The 14,412-nt window shown below is 40.6% G+C and overlaps 1 protein-coding gene across 11 annotated transcripts in view; it reads left to right on the top strand.

Annotated features, from left to right (window-relative positions):
- Positions 1–14,412, top strand: part of ADD3 (adducin 3) — a 185,671-nt gene that overhangs the window by 59,251 nt on the left and 112,008 nt on the right. For all 11 annotated transcript variants that reach the window (XM_084635289.1, XM_084635282.1, XM_084635293.1 and 8 more), the window contains one exon: positions 10,471–10,516. The gene's annotated coding sequence lies outside the window, so the exon portion shown is untranslated. The remainder of the gene's footprint in view (positions 1–10,470; positions 10,517–14,412) is intronic.

Below are 14,412 nucleotides of genomic sequence, written 5' to 3'. Positions count from 1 at the left end.
TCTAAGGGCAAAATTGTGTGGTCTGTAATTAGGAAAAACTTCCATTGATTGCAGTGGAAGCTTGGCCTGAGTAAGAATTACAAGATTTTGCTTAAGTATATGTTCAAAATGGCAAGAAACTATAACCTGGTGTGGTGGCTCGGTAGAGAAAATAGTGGGGGATGAATTGAAATGAAACCAGCAAGTCATTTTTGCATAGTTTTCCATTATCCAGCCCTCATTACAGAAATATGTGGTGAATTCTAAATACTGCCTTGCTTTAAAGCCTGCATATTTTGTGTAATCTAAAACTGAATAATCCTCAGTATGGCATTGTCAACAAAATGAGATTGAAAAGCTTTAGTATATGCTTTTCCTAAGATATTGGTATTCATCATAAGACTGTTAAGAAGATAGGTTATAATCACAGTTGCCAACTTTCATGCAGTAAATTACCACCCCAACTTTCACAATAAACCAAAAATCAAGCTAATCCCATTTCAAAACAAGGCCAAAACAAGCCAATCCCTAAGAACCCCAACACTCTGACTAGATTTCCCCGCTGCATGCAGTCTGGGACTGAGGTGGGTCCACTGTTCACCCTGACTCTTCTCTTTTCCCCTCCCCCCACCCTCCTGCTCCTACTTGCAGGAGCTGATTTAAAAAAAAAAAAAAAGCAACAAGCCAAACAAGCTACTAGCCAACAAGCAACTCACAAGCCAATTAAGCCAAAAACAAGCCCAATTTCTGCTTCCTTTTTTTTTTTTTTTTTTGCTGCGGGTTTGGCATATTTGGTTACAATCAGTGGGTTTAGTATTCCTGTAAAGTGCTTTTGCTGATTAGGTGATGCTTTGTTACCTTAACTAAATAGGAAAATACTGATACATTGTTTGTTCGTCATTAGATAGTCTAATAGCTATACTCTATTAAAGTGTATATTTGACTCTTGCATTTATTACTGGCCTGGGACCTATGGTCTGCAGGACAGACACTTGTTGCGCATCCCCCCACTAGTAATGGAATTGGTCCATGCCTCTCCTCCGTTACTGCATGGTTGGCTCAGCAGAGGAGATTGGACCGAAAGTGGAGCTGGGGGCAGAACTGGGGAAGGGGGAGGAGCTGGGACTGGGGGCAGAGCTATGTGGCACCCTCTCCTCCCCGTATGTTACTCAGTCCCCGCCTAGTGGTCCCACAGTTTAGGGACCACTGCACTAGTGTGTCTTGATGATCCATATTTTAATGAAAAGGCTTCCAAACCTTCTAAAGTTTACCAGCTATCTGTATAACACAGAACAAACTACTGTCCCTCAATTCCTAGGGCTGCAGAACAGGGATCTTCTTTGCTTTCCTCAGTTAATTTCCCTGTCTAACTCTAGCAAAGTTGTCAAGTGCCTGGGAAAATAGTAAAATATCAGGGAACAGTAAATAGAAAATGAAAGGTAAAAGTGGACAGAAAAAAACATGGAGGCTTCTCCAGGGAAATTGTAATCTTCAGAGGCTCTATCGGACAGTGATATGTGTTCTCATGTTACTCTGGAGATCCAGGTGTGAGCTTTTTGCTTCTTTTAACATTTTTTTTAATGACATAGCTGACATTCTGCTTGAGAAGGCTGAGAATCAAATGCTCAGCTCTGGCATGCTGTACTCCTTTACAGGGTACAATGTCGTCAATCTGTGCTTGTGACTTCTCCCTCTGCACCCACAGACACTTTCTGCCTTCCCCTCTCCTCTGCTAACAAAATGCCCTGCAATTGTGCTGGTATGGTGTCCTCCTACACCGCCTTAATTAACAGTAGTTTAAAAACCACAATGTAAGCCTATATCTGAAGGAATCCCATCAGGCCCCTACCCTCTGGTGTGAAACATAATAACTCTACCTGTTGTGTTTTTCTCCTAGATCTTTTGATATTACACTGCAGAAAGCTTTTGAAGTTTGACAATTGGAATCTTAAACCAGAATATTACATGTTGATAAAAATTAGTAAACTTTTAAATAGGATGAATATCCTTTGTCAGTGCTGTTTAGAGTACAATACATGTTCTTTTGACAAAGGTAAAGAGCAAGAAATCCAGAAGTTTAAACAAATTTCTCAGTGTTCAATTTTCCTTTTAATAACCTCTAGCAAACTGCATGTCCTATTTCAAAATTATTGCATATATGGAATGAATGCTTTTCTTGTTATCCAGCAAATTAGTATACAATGCATCTTTTCATTTGTAATGGTAGCCTTGGCTTCGCAAGGCATCATCAGAGCATAAGTTTCTCCCTTGTCATATTTAAACTCTTGTGGAAGCTTGTCCATTTACAGAACAGCTGAGCTGCAGTTTCACTTTGGTTTTTGGGGAGAGTCAGGAAGAATTCTTTCCTATCCCTGAACACTGTCAAATGGGGAATATAAATATTTCATATAGGAGGTTTTAACATTTCCTTTGGCTATCAATTAAACTTAGATTGGGAGCCAAAACACTTTTTTAAAATACTATTTCTACCTAAAAATAAGTTGTATTTTTTTTGTCTTCCTTTTCTGGCAAATAATAGCTTGGAGTGCAGGAGGGTGTATTGGGATCTGGCTCTGGGAGGGGGCTTAGGGCTGGGGCAGGGGTTTGGGGTGCTGGAGAGGGTATGGGGGCTGGCTCTGGGAGGCTGCAGGTTGGGTGGTAGAAGAGCTATTCAGAACCTGATCATCGAAGGGTGCAGCACTTACTTCAGGCAGCCCTAGCCCCACATTGCTCCTGGAAGGGGTCAATGCTCCCCTGCAGCTGCTGGCGGGGGACGTGGCTCTGCGCGCTGCCTCTCTCTGCAGGCACTGCCCCCGCAACTCACATTGGCCACAGTTTCCCGTTCCTGGCCAATGGGAGCTGCAGGGGCGGTGCTTGCAGGCAGGAGCAGTGTGTGGAGATCTCTGCTCCCCACTTACCCCGCGGGGGTGTGCTGGCCACTTCTGGGAGCAGCATGGGGCCAGGGTAGGCAGGGAGCCTGCCTTAGCTATAGCCCCACTGCACTGCTGGAGAGTGCGATCGACAGGGAGCTGCACTTAGGGTCCATGGGAGACGCCACTGGCTCGCAGGCCTTGCAGTGAAGAACACTGCCCAGTACCCTGGTGGCAGCTTAGTTGCTTTTCCTCTACAACGTTTTTATCCCTTGTGTCCGAGTACAGGTCTGGCAAATCAGGAGGCTAGCCCAGTGTTAAGTCCACCCGCCCCAACAAAGAACAAACATTCAGCTATCACCCAGCCCTCAAAAACTATATACATGTGTGTGGTGGTCTGTGTGCCCAGAAGGTAGTGTTTGCTAATGTGGTGAGTTTGTAGATAGCCTGAGACTGTAGCTCTTTGAATTCTGAAACCTAATGAAAAGTTTGGTAGCAACAATACTATCTCTTACTGTCAATCACTGTCAAACATTAAGATAATGGTCTTATCCATTGTAGGATGCATTGGAGATATTTGTATGATAGAGGGGCATAGGATACTATGTACATACCTTTCCAGCTTACATAGTAAGAGAACCAAAAAAGAGCCACTGTGGTTAAACAACAAAGTAAAAGAATCAGTGAGAGGCAAAAAGGCATCCTTTTAAAAAGTGGAATATAAATCCTAAAGAGGAAAATAGAAAGCATAAACTCTGGCAAATGAAGTCTAAAAATATAATTAGAAAGACCAAAAAAGAATTTGAAGAACAGCTAGCCAAAGACTCCAATTTTTTTTAAATACATCAGAAGCAGAAAGTCTGCTAAACAACCAGTGGGGCCACTGGACAATCGAGATGCTAAAGGAGCAGTCGGACGATAAGGCCATTGTGGAGAAACTAAAGGAATTCTTTGCGTCAGTCTTCACCGTTGAGGATGTGAGGGAGGTTCCCAAACCTGAGCCATTCTTTTTGGGTGACAGATCTGAGGAACTGTCACAAATTGAGGTGTCATTAGAGGAGGTTTTGGAACAAATTGATAAACTAAACGGTAATAAATCCCCAGAACCTGCTGGTATTCACCCAAGAATTCTGAAGGAACTCAAATGTGAAATTGCAGGACTACTAAATGTAGTCTGTAACCTGTCATTTAAATCGGCTTCTGTACCAAATGACTGGAGGATAGCTAATGTGATGCCAATTTTTAAAAAGGGCTCCAGAGATGAGCCTGGCAACTGCAGGCCAGTAAGCCTCACTTCAGAATCGGGCAAATTGGTTGGTTTATCTATCGTAAAGAACAAAATTGTCAGACACATAGATGAACATAGTTTGTTGGGAAATAGTCAACATGGTTTTTGTAAAGGGAAATCATGCCTCACCAATCTACTAGAATTCTTTGAGAGGGTCAACAAGCATGCGGACAAAGGAGATCCAGTGGATATAGTGTATTTAGATTTTCAGAAAGCCTTTGACAAGGTCCCTCACTAAAGGCTTTTAAGCAAAATAAGCAGTCATGGAATTAGAGGGAAGGTTCTCTCATGGTTTGGTAACTGGCTAAAAGATAGGAAACAAAAGGTAGGAATAAATGGTCAGTTTTCAGAATGGAGAGAGGTAAATAGTGGTGTCCCCCAGGGATTTGTACTGGTCCCAGTCTTATTTAACATATTCATAAATGATCTGGAAAAAGAGGTAAACAGTGAGGTGGCAAAATTTGCAGATGACACAAAACTACTCAAGATAGTTAAGTCCCAGGCAGACTGCGAAGAGGTACAAAAGGATCTCACAAAAGTGGGTGACTGGGCAACAAAATGGCAGATGAAATTTCATGTTGATAAATCCAAAGTAATGCACATTAGAAAACATAATCCCAACTATACATATACAATGATGGGGCCTAAATTAGCTGTTGCCACTCAAGAAAGAGATCTTGGTTTCATTGTGGATAGTTCTCTGAAATCACCCGTTCAACGTGCGGCAACAGTCAAAAAAGCAAACAGAATGCTGGGAATCATTAAGAAAGGGATAGATAATAGGACAGAAAATATCATTTTGCCTCTATATAAATTCATGGCATGCCCAGACCTTGAACACTGCATGGTTGCCCCATCTCAAAAAAGATATATTGGAATTGGAAAAGGTTCAGAAAAGGGCAACAAAAATTATTAGGGGTATAGAATGGCTTCCATATGAGGAGAGATTAATAAGTCTGGGACTTTTCAGCTTGGAAAAGAGGCGACTAAGGGGGGATATGATAGAGGTTTATAAAATCATGAGTGGTATAGAGAAAGTAAATAAGGAAGTGTTATTTACTCCTTCTCATAATACAAGAACAAGGGGCCACCCAATGAAATTAATAGATAGCAGGTTTAAAACAAACACAAAGTGTTTTTTCACGCAACACACTGTCAACCTGTAGAATTCTTTGCCAGAGGGTGTTGTGAAGGCCAATACCATAATGGGGTTCAAAAGGGAGCTAGATAGAGTCATGGAAGATAGGTCCATCAGTGGCTATTAGCCAGGATGAGCAGGAATGGTGTTCCTAGCCTCTGTTTGCCAGAAGCTGGGCATGAACGACAGGGGATGGATCACTTGTATACCTGTTCTGTTAATTACCTCTGGCGCACCTGCCATTGGCCACTGTCAGAGGACAGGATATTGGGCTTGATGGACCTTTGGTCTGACCCAGTGTGGCCGTTCATATGTTCTTACGTTCTGTCAGAGTGGTGGAGCAGCTAGCTGCTGTTAAGTTCTGCTGAAATGAAAAACCAGGAATTCAAGTCCCTCCCTCTTTCGCACCCCTACCCCCCCAAAAACACCCCTCACCCTCCCCACAAGCTAGAGGGAAAGGAGAAACACATCTTCTCACCTATATCATATATTTCATTTACCTCTTGAGGGGCCAAAATCCCTATCTGCACTTCCCAAGTTGCCAAAATCTTTAACTTCCTCCTGATAGCTTCTATAATGTTGTGTATTGTCCTCAAAATTTGCTGCAAACTGAAAAAATTTAGGAGAGCCTAAATAAATAAAAGTAATATTTAAAAATTAATGCAAGTGAGACTACTAATGGTGGGTACCATTTTTTATACTTATTTCAGTAGCAATCTATTTTTCATTCAGTGATTCTATTACAGAATTTCCCATCTTGGGGATAAACCAAGGAGAAACTGTAATGCAAAAATAAATGTTGCAAAACTATTAGATTAACTTCTTCAGTAATTAAACATAGGCAAGTTCTAGCTACTTTTCTCCTTTTAAAAACCCCAGGGTTTGGTGATGGGGTGTTTTTCTGAGTTTGTAAGTGTCAGCTGCTGATTTGATTAAGAAAATCTTGCGGCCTTGATGGTACGACACTTCTATATCCTATTCTATCATACATTCTGTATGTTGAGGGTCTAGGAGTGGAAAAGGATGGAACTTTGTTGGGTGGTTGTCAGTTGTTTCCAATGAAGAGATCTCTCCTTGGTGCAGTTGTTTGCATTTCTGTGGTCAGTGGTATAAGGAAATACCATGTTGTAAAAATTTCCAATTGTTTCCTCAAGGGTTCTTCTCAATTGCACAATCCTTTGTTTTTGTTTGTAAAAAAAGAAGAAATTAGTTTTTAGCTTATTACTTTGAAACTCAGAAATCTGTAATATCTACTGGTTTTATCTTTGATTTTGTAACCGAATGTCAGGAATCAAACCAGAGGTAATATCTCTCTTTATAGTGATCAGCCATTAAATACCAGTGGCTGTAGGATTTCTCCCTTCCCCACAAATGTTTCTCTTTGAGATATTTCCTTGTGCCCCTGAATATCTGGCATCATGATGACTCATCATGGTTACTACATGGAACTCTAGAGAACTAGTCAGTGTTGCTTTGCCTAGCTTTTATGGGAGAGGTCACTAGAATAGCAACCTCTGTTGCATAAATATTTATTCATCAGGAGGAACAGGCTCTTTGACCAACAAATCCTTTCTTGCCACTGAGTGAAGTACTTCATAAAAAATTTCATTTACAGACTGATTTTCATTTCCACACAGTGTTAATTTTCAATAATGAATTCTTAAATCCATTCCTATTACAATTGTCTGTATGAGTTTTGAATGAAAGTCTCTGACATTTCTTGCCCAACTTTGATGTGGATGGTGTCTTTCATAAATCAGCTGACGTCTAAATGTGCATCCAAGTTTAGGTGTTAAAGTCCACTGGTGATCCAGTGAATGTGGAGAAAATATCATAATTCTGCCAAAAGTCAGTGGCTTTCTTAAGAGAAAATGAAAATATTTAAAGATATTTGTTTAAACTTAGGCCTTCTCACAATTTCTTCAGACCTTGAAACTTTTTTGTGGCTCTTTCCTGCACCCTCTCCAGTTTTTCAAAATCCTTTTCCAAATCGCTGTACTCCTAGTCCCTTGTTTATGCATCCAAGGATCATATTAGCCTTTTTTGCCACAATATTGCACTGGGAGCTCATATTCAGTTGCTTATCTGCTGTGATCCTTAAATGCTTTTCAGAGTCACTGTTCTCCAAGATACAATCTCCCCATTCTGTAGGTAGGGTCTGCATTCTTAGTTTGATGTGTAATTTTTCATTTGACTGTATTAAAACGCATTTTGTTGGAATTGACCACACATACCAAGTGCACCTGATTTCTAGGTGACTGTCCTGTCTTCATAATTATTTACAATTATGTCAATCTTGTGTCACGTGCAAAGTTTACCAGCAGTGATTTTTATATTTACTTCCAGATCGTTGATTAAAATGTTGAATAGCACTGAGCCTAGTACCGATCTCTGTGGAATCCCAATAGAAACACCCACATTAGCTGATGGTTCCCTACTGATTTACTACTTTTTGAGATCTGACAGTTAGCCAGTTCTTATTCGTTTTAACATGTGCCTTATGATCTAGTATAATACTAATTTTTAAATATGAATGTTGTGTGGTCCTAAATCAAATGCCTTACCAAAGTTTTAAGTCTGCTACATCTACTCAGTTACCTTTTTTCCACCAAATTTATAATCGCATCAAAGAATGAAATCAGGCGTATTTGACAAGATCTATTTGCTGTAAAACCACATTGACTGGCATTAATTATATTCTTTATCAGTTGAATAACATATCAGTTTTCCTATTATTTTGTCCGTGATTGATGCTGAGCTAACTGACCTATAGTTACTTAGATCATGCTGCTTGCCCTTTTATGAAGACTGCCACATTAGGAGTCTTCTAGAATTTCCTTAGTATTCTAAAACTTAATAAAATTTAACATCAATAGGCCAGAGATCTCCTCTTCAAACTCTTTTAGGACTCTTGGGTACAAGTTATCCAGGCCTGATTTTAAAAATGTTTTTAAAAGTTTATCACTAGTAGGTATTTTATATCCTCAGTTACTAATGGACTAGCGAGAGTACTTCATTATCCTGGCATGAGAGGAATACATCATCCTGCCTCATTCCAAATACAAAACAGATATTTATTGAACAACCATAGAAACCACAGTAAGCTGTATCAATAGAAACTGCATCTTATAGTGGCTTTGCCTGTCTGTTCTGTGGGTTTGCCCTGATGCAGCCACACAAATGGCTGGCCAACAATTGCTGAAGTCCCCCCACTGTAAATGAGGTCTGAATTTAGAAGCAGGTGAGTAACTACCACTGAAGTAGCACTTTGTTATGTCTTCAGCAATGTGAAGTGGTTAGAGAAAGAATTATACTCACTGCTAGGATAGATGGCGACCTGATAGTTTTCATACAATTTCCTATAATATAGACTGCTCTTTTTAGCATTAAATTTCTCACTTGTCAGTCTCACAAGTAGAAAGAGAACAGATGAAGTTTTAAAATGACTATTGCTATGAGATATACCATCGGTCCCAATATATAAATATGTTACCGAAAAACCTTCACATTTATTTATTCAGAATCTTGCTATGTCATTAAGTATGCATGTGACTGAGAGTGAGGAATTGGTTTTATCCAGCTGAATAATTGGGGAAAACACATTACTTGATTACATATGGAATAATTGAATTTCATAATTATTTAATCACGTCTTTTTAAAAAAAATAAATAATGTTATGCTTTTGGAATAACGTGTTAATAGTAAGCCTTACCTGACTCTGTATACATGGTTTATTTTATATTCTTAAATTTTGCTTTCCTCGAAGGCCAACTCTTAATACAACTAAAATTATTAGGGAACATTGGACTGACCAAGAGGTAGTAATGGTGGGGTTAGGGCTGTCTAATACAGCCAAAAACAGTGATGCAAGAAATGTGTAGCGTACCATTGTAGAGATCAAAAAAAATTTTGGGAGTACTCTGGCCAATTTGTGAAACAGTAAGAAGGAAAAACTGGTGATGGCTAGAATAGGCTGTCACAGCCTTATGAATAAAAATACCATGGTTAATGAGAAATGTATATGTCTGGATTGCTTTGTACAAACAGAGCGTACTGGTTTCATAATGGTAAACCCTTATATTCATATTATGAATCTATGACTTTATTGCTAAGTTTGAATCCTATAGATGTGCTCTTGCTGTCTTGTGGGGTTTTCAGTTTGTTTTTGTCCCTCACACCCCCACCCCTGCACTGTAATCTGTTATATATGGCGTGACTTCAGAATGTGAAGAATGGTTTTGATTTGTTGGGAAAATGGTAGAAATACTCTGTTTTTTTTGCCCCCTGTGAGTTGCATACAGGGGAAGAGATTTTTGCTGCAGAAAATAATTCATGCCAGAGAGAACAAAGATGATAGAAACACGAGGATTTTTTTCTTGTGCTCTTCTTTTCATACATTTTATTTAGGCATTTCACTTTCACATAAAAAGGTTAATTGGAAGCAAAGGGGAACTTAATAGCATCCTGGCTGCCTTGAAGGACAGGGTTGAAAAGAGGCAGAAGTTTCTCTATGAACTTTGAACTCTAGTACAGTACTTACAACGTGGCCAAACTTCAAAGAGAAATGTTCCTCTTTCTCTTGCTCCCCACCCAAATTGTGGTCTGCTCGCTCAACTACATCTCAGAGGCAGCAGGGCTACTTCACAAGTTTAAGTTTTTTGTTGTGCTGAAAGAAGAGTATGGATCATACTTAAAATGGTGGTGACACTTTTAAGTATCTAATATTTTTATTGAATTTTGGATTCAGAATTGTGAGAATTTGGCAAAATGGCAGGATTCATGTACTAACACATTTCTGACAGGATATTTATCAACATTCTCCAATTTTAAGGGTTCCCCTTTTCCATGACTGATGCAGATATCCGCGGATTTGCAAGGCTCTAATTATACAGCATCTGCGGATGCGGATATCCACGGACCATGATTGCGGATCGCGGCTCGGATGCGGATACGGATTTTGTATCCGTGCAGAGTTCTATGTATAACGTATTGTTCATTCATTCTTTTAAATCTACATACATCTTCGCAAATTTCATAGTGAGTTTTTATGTAAATATTTTGAAGAGTTCAAGAAACCTTTTGATTAATACATGTTTAGAAGTAGGTATACAGTATGCTGAAAGGTAACACAACACAATTCCAACAATATAGAAACCCTCTCAGGAGACAATGATCTTTTTGTTTCACTTTACAGGTTAACTACATTAATAGAGCAAGGAGAATTGTGAAAAACATCCAAGGTAATTAAATATTTTAAATTCTATAACAATGTGTTCTTGGAGGCAGTTTAATATAATGATGATCTTGACAGTATTGGCTAAGAATGATGGAGATTTATTTTAAACACCTGAAAAATTATTAAAATTGCTTTAAAGTGACAATGTGATACATTTTACGCCTCTGCCTATCGAACTCACTCATATATTCTCTTGTTATATAATATACTATAGTAGGAAGCAATCTTGCATTGTCTGGGGATGGTCTAGAGCTGAACATACCATATAATACTCTTATGGCACCTTTTTATATTTGAGGATCTCAGTGCTTTATAAACAATAATTAAACTTCATGACACCACACTTAATAGGAAAGTATTATCCTGTTTTTATAAATGGGTAACATAAGTCACAGAGCTTAAGTGCCAAAGAATACTTAGCAAGTGTTTTGACCATGGTGTGTCACTTTGCTAAATTGAAATAATTTCTGTAGTCAGCTTTACAATGTGTTAAATTCTGCTATTCATTTTACGTTCTTTTCAAAGAGAGTCTTTAGGCAGCAGAACCTGAGCAGTTGCCTGTGTTTTAGATACAAGGTGGCTGTTGTCATTCATACCTTCCTCCCCTCACACCCTGATTATTTGCTGCCTCTTGGAAAGTTGTCCTGTGTGTACATCTAGGGAGATGGCATGTCATGGGTTTTCATCTTCAGGCTGGGAGGCAGCAAATACTCTAGCAGTGTATTTCTTCCTTTCCCTAAAACCTTGTTTCCACTGAAGGTGCTTCTAATTTTAGATGCCCTAGATCAGTGGTCACCAACCGATAAATCTCGATCGCTTGGTCGGTCCTCCCTGTCTATCGCAGTGTGACTGCAGTTAAGGCAGACTCCCTGCCTACCCCGGCCCCATGGCGCTCCCCAAAGCAACCGGCACAGCCCTGCGGCTCTTGTGGGGGGGAGGGGCAGGGGTCTCCCTCCGCACACTGTTCCTGCCTTCAAGTACTGCCCCTGCAGCGCTCATTGGCTGGGAGAGCTGCGGGGACGGTGCTTGCAGAGAGGGGCAGCATGTGGAGCCACGTACTTCCCCACCCCCCAGGGGCTGCTGGGGCACGTTGGCCCCTTCCAGGAGCTGTGTGGGGCTGGGTTAGGCATGGAGGCTGCCTTAGCCTTGCTGTGCCCACTGCTGACGCGGAGCCTCCAGAGGTAAATGCTGTTCGGCGGGCACCCAATACTCCCTCCTGAACCCCGCCCTGAACCCCCTCCCAGAGCCAGCACCCCATACCCCCTCCTATACCCCAACCCCCAGCCCTGAACCCACTTCCAGAGCCAGCACCCTGTACCCCCTCCTGCACCCCAACACTCTGCCCCAGCTGGGAACCCCCTCCTGCACCCAAACTCTCTCCTAGAGCTTGCACCCCTCACTCCCTTTTGCATCCCAACCCCCTTCCCCAGGCTCAACCCAGAGCCACCTCCCATACTACGAACCCTTTCCTGAACCCCAACCCCCTGCCCCAGCCCAGTGAAAATGAGTGAGGGTGAGGGAGAGCAAGTGACTGAGAGATTGTGGGTGGGGGGAGCTTTGGGGAAGGGGCGGGGTAGATCCTGAGCTGCCCTTAGATTCAGAAAGTGATCTTGGGTATAAAAAGGTTGGAGACCACTGCCTTAGATGAAATAAGCCAAAACACTTCATTGTCTGTCTTCTGTCCTGATGCCCACTGTGCTGGTAAACCAGCTACTTTAGAATGTATCTTGCCATAGGGCCTGGCTACAGCCGTACTCTTGGCCTGCTACTCTTGCTTTGTTACTCAGTCACTTGTGCCTTGAACAGCCCGTTTTTGGTGTGCCACATGTCTTCGTTCTCAAAATTCCACCTACTTTACCAAACTCTGTTTTTAGTTGCCATTCTTTTGCTAACCTCAGCCCCAGTGCTCTTGGGCCTGATTTTATTCACCTTTCTTAAACCAAAAGAGACTCATGTGACCAAACAGCATTTTAATTTCCTGTGATTTGTCCTCCCCATCCCCAACTCTTTCTTGCCATCACTTGCTGTGTTATGTTTAATTTAGAATGTGAGCTCCTCTGGGCAGCTTATCACATGCTTCTGTTCATAGAATGCAAATCTGTATGCAATGACTTACCCGTCTTCCCTAAGCTTTGTCACCTACAGGAGTACCGTGCCAGTTCATGGAAAGTTTGTAAAAACTCATAATTTTAATTATTAAAAAATGTTCTTGGATGTCTATTGGTACTTTTTAATGAAATCAAATAGTGATGAAAACTCTTTTTAAAAAACAAAACAAAAAAAAGCAACCCCCAAAAACTGCTTCACCAGGAATACCTGAAATTGTGACTTAGTAATGATAAGAAAGGCATGATTGTTGAGCTTCATGCTGTATGTAATAGTTTTGGTTGATTATCTAGATTTCAGCTATACAGATTGTTGATGCAAATCGTACAACAGCAACTTCATGTATGTAAAAGAACCATATTTACATATAAATAATTTTGTCTAGCATGAGTAATTGGTTTCCATGGGATTTACTTTGGTGACCAGCCTTCAACTCCAGTACAACTGGTATATGTGAAGTGAGTTGAATATAGTTGTTTCTTGCCTGCTAAAGTGACATCAAACCAAAGTTTTTTTCATATGTTGGAGGGGCAGGGGGAGGTGGTAGGGAACTCCAAATCCCTCTATTTCTCTTCATTATTTAGTAATCTTGAGTTTAGAGTCTCCTTAATTAACAAGATTCTATACCATTGCTAAAACAGAATTTGACATCTGCCTAATTTCCCCATTTATCTGCTTTCTACCTCTTAGATTTCAGTTCTTGCTACAGTGTGTAGAGTAGCAGTATTAATATTTTGTTCCTGCCTTTTGATTTTTTTTCCCCCTCATCAAAAGGTGTTTCTCTCTGGAAAGTTTCTCCAACATACAGGAAATCCACAAGAAAAGGCAGTCAGTCTTATGGGGTTTATATATATATTGACTATGCCCGAACTCCTGATCTCTTGGTGGGTGTCTTCACCGAGGCTCGAGGTTATACCAAGCCTCCCTTGTAAGCCACTTGTGTAGACTTAAGAAGTCAGAGGAGAAAATCTTCCCCAGAGGTGGGGAAAATGTCAAGCCCACTATCAATAATATGCCTTCCCACTTCTGGAAGCAATAGAAGTATATCCAGTTGACTCTGTTTTGAAGTAATTCCTGTTGTCTTTTCCACCTTTCTTGATAAATTCAGACCTTCTGAGATGCCTGAGGTTGTCTGAAATGCAAGTCCTTTTCCCCCTTAAAACTTAAGGGCCTCTGATTCCCAGCACTCACTCCTTTCAATTCACTCTGGAAATTACCTCTCACAGCCTCCCGGTAAGATAAGAAGCTGGCAGGAGATAATATAAAGGAATTATTACATCACTGAAAAGAAAGATGCAAGTGAACCTCAATTCCTTCATTTGAATTTTCCATTGCTGGAGGAGAGGTTTCTGTCTCCTTGCCTAATATGGAGGAAAGAGATTTCTCAAGAGGCTTTTTGCCCCAGGAGACCTCCCTAACTGTGCAAAACCCTGTCAAATTCTTTTCCTGACACTTCTATCTCTCATGCTAGTCCCTCAAAAAGACTTCTAAAGAGATTTCCCATATTGCAGAGGAAGACCAGACATGGCCTTTCCTACTTACCCTGCAATTGAAGCATTGATAAGTAACATGTGGCTGGCTCCAAACGACAAGCTTTTCCCCTTTCCAGCCATTTAAAAAAACACTCTCCAGCTGAAAAGTTTGAACACTCTCTCCTGTGTGATTAATCAATTCTTTTTTTGCATAATATAGCTCAATATTAGTTATTCTTTTCTGTCTGCTGCAGAGATAGTATCCGTAATCAAGTGAAGGAGTTCACTGTGGCCTTCTCCCTCGTTCATGGACGTGGTCAGA

The sequence above is a fragment of the Lepidochelys olivacea genome (assembly GCF_965140295.1).
Source record: "Lepidochelys olivacea isolate rLepOli2 genome assembly, chromosome: 7".
Taxonomy (NCBI): domain Eukaryota; kingdom Metazoa; phylum Chordata; order Testudines; family Cheloniidae; genus Lepidochelys; species Lepidochelys olivacea.
The sequence above is the reverse complement of the archived record's forward strand: the minus strand, read 5'-3'. Positions and strand labels throughout refer to the sequence as shown.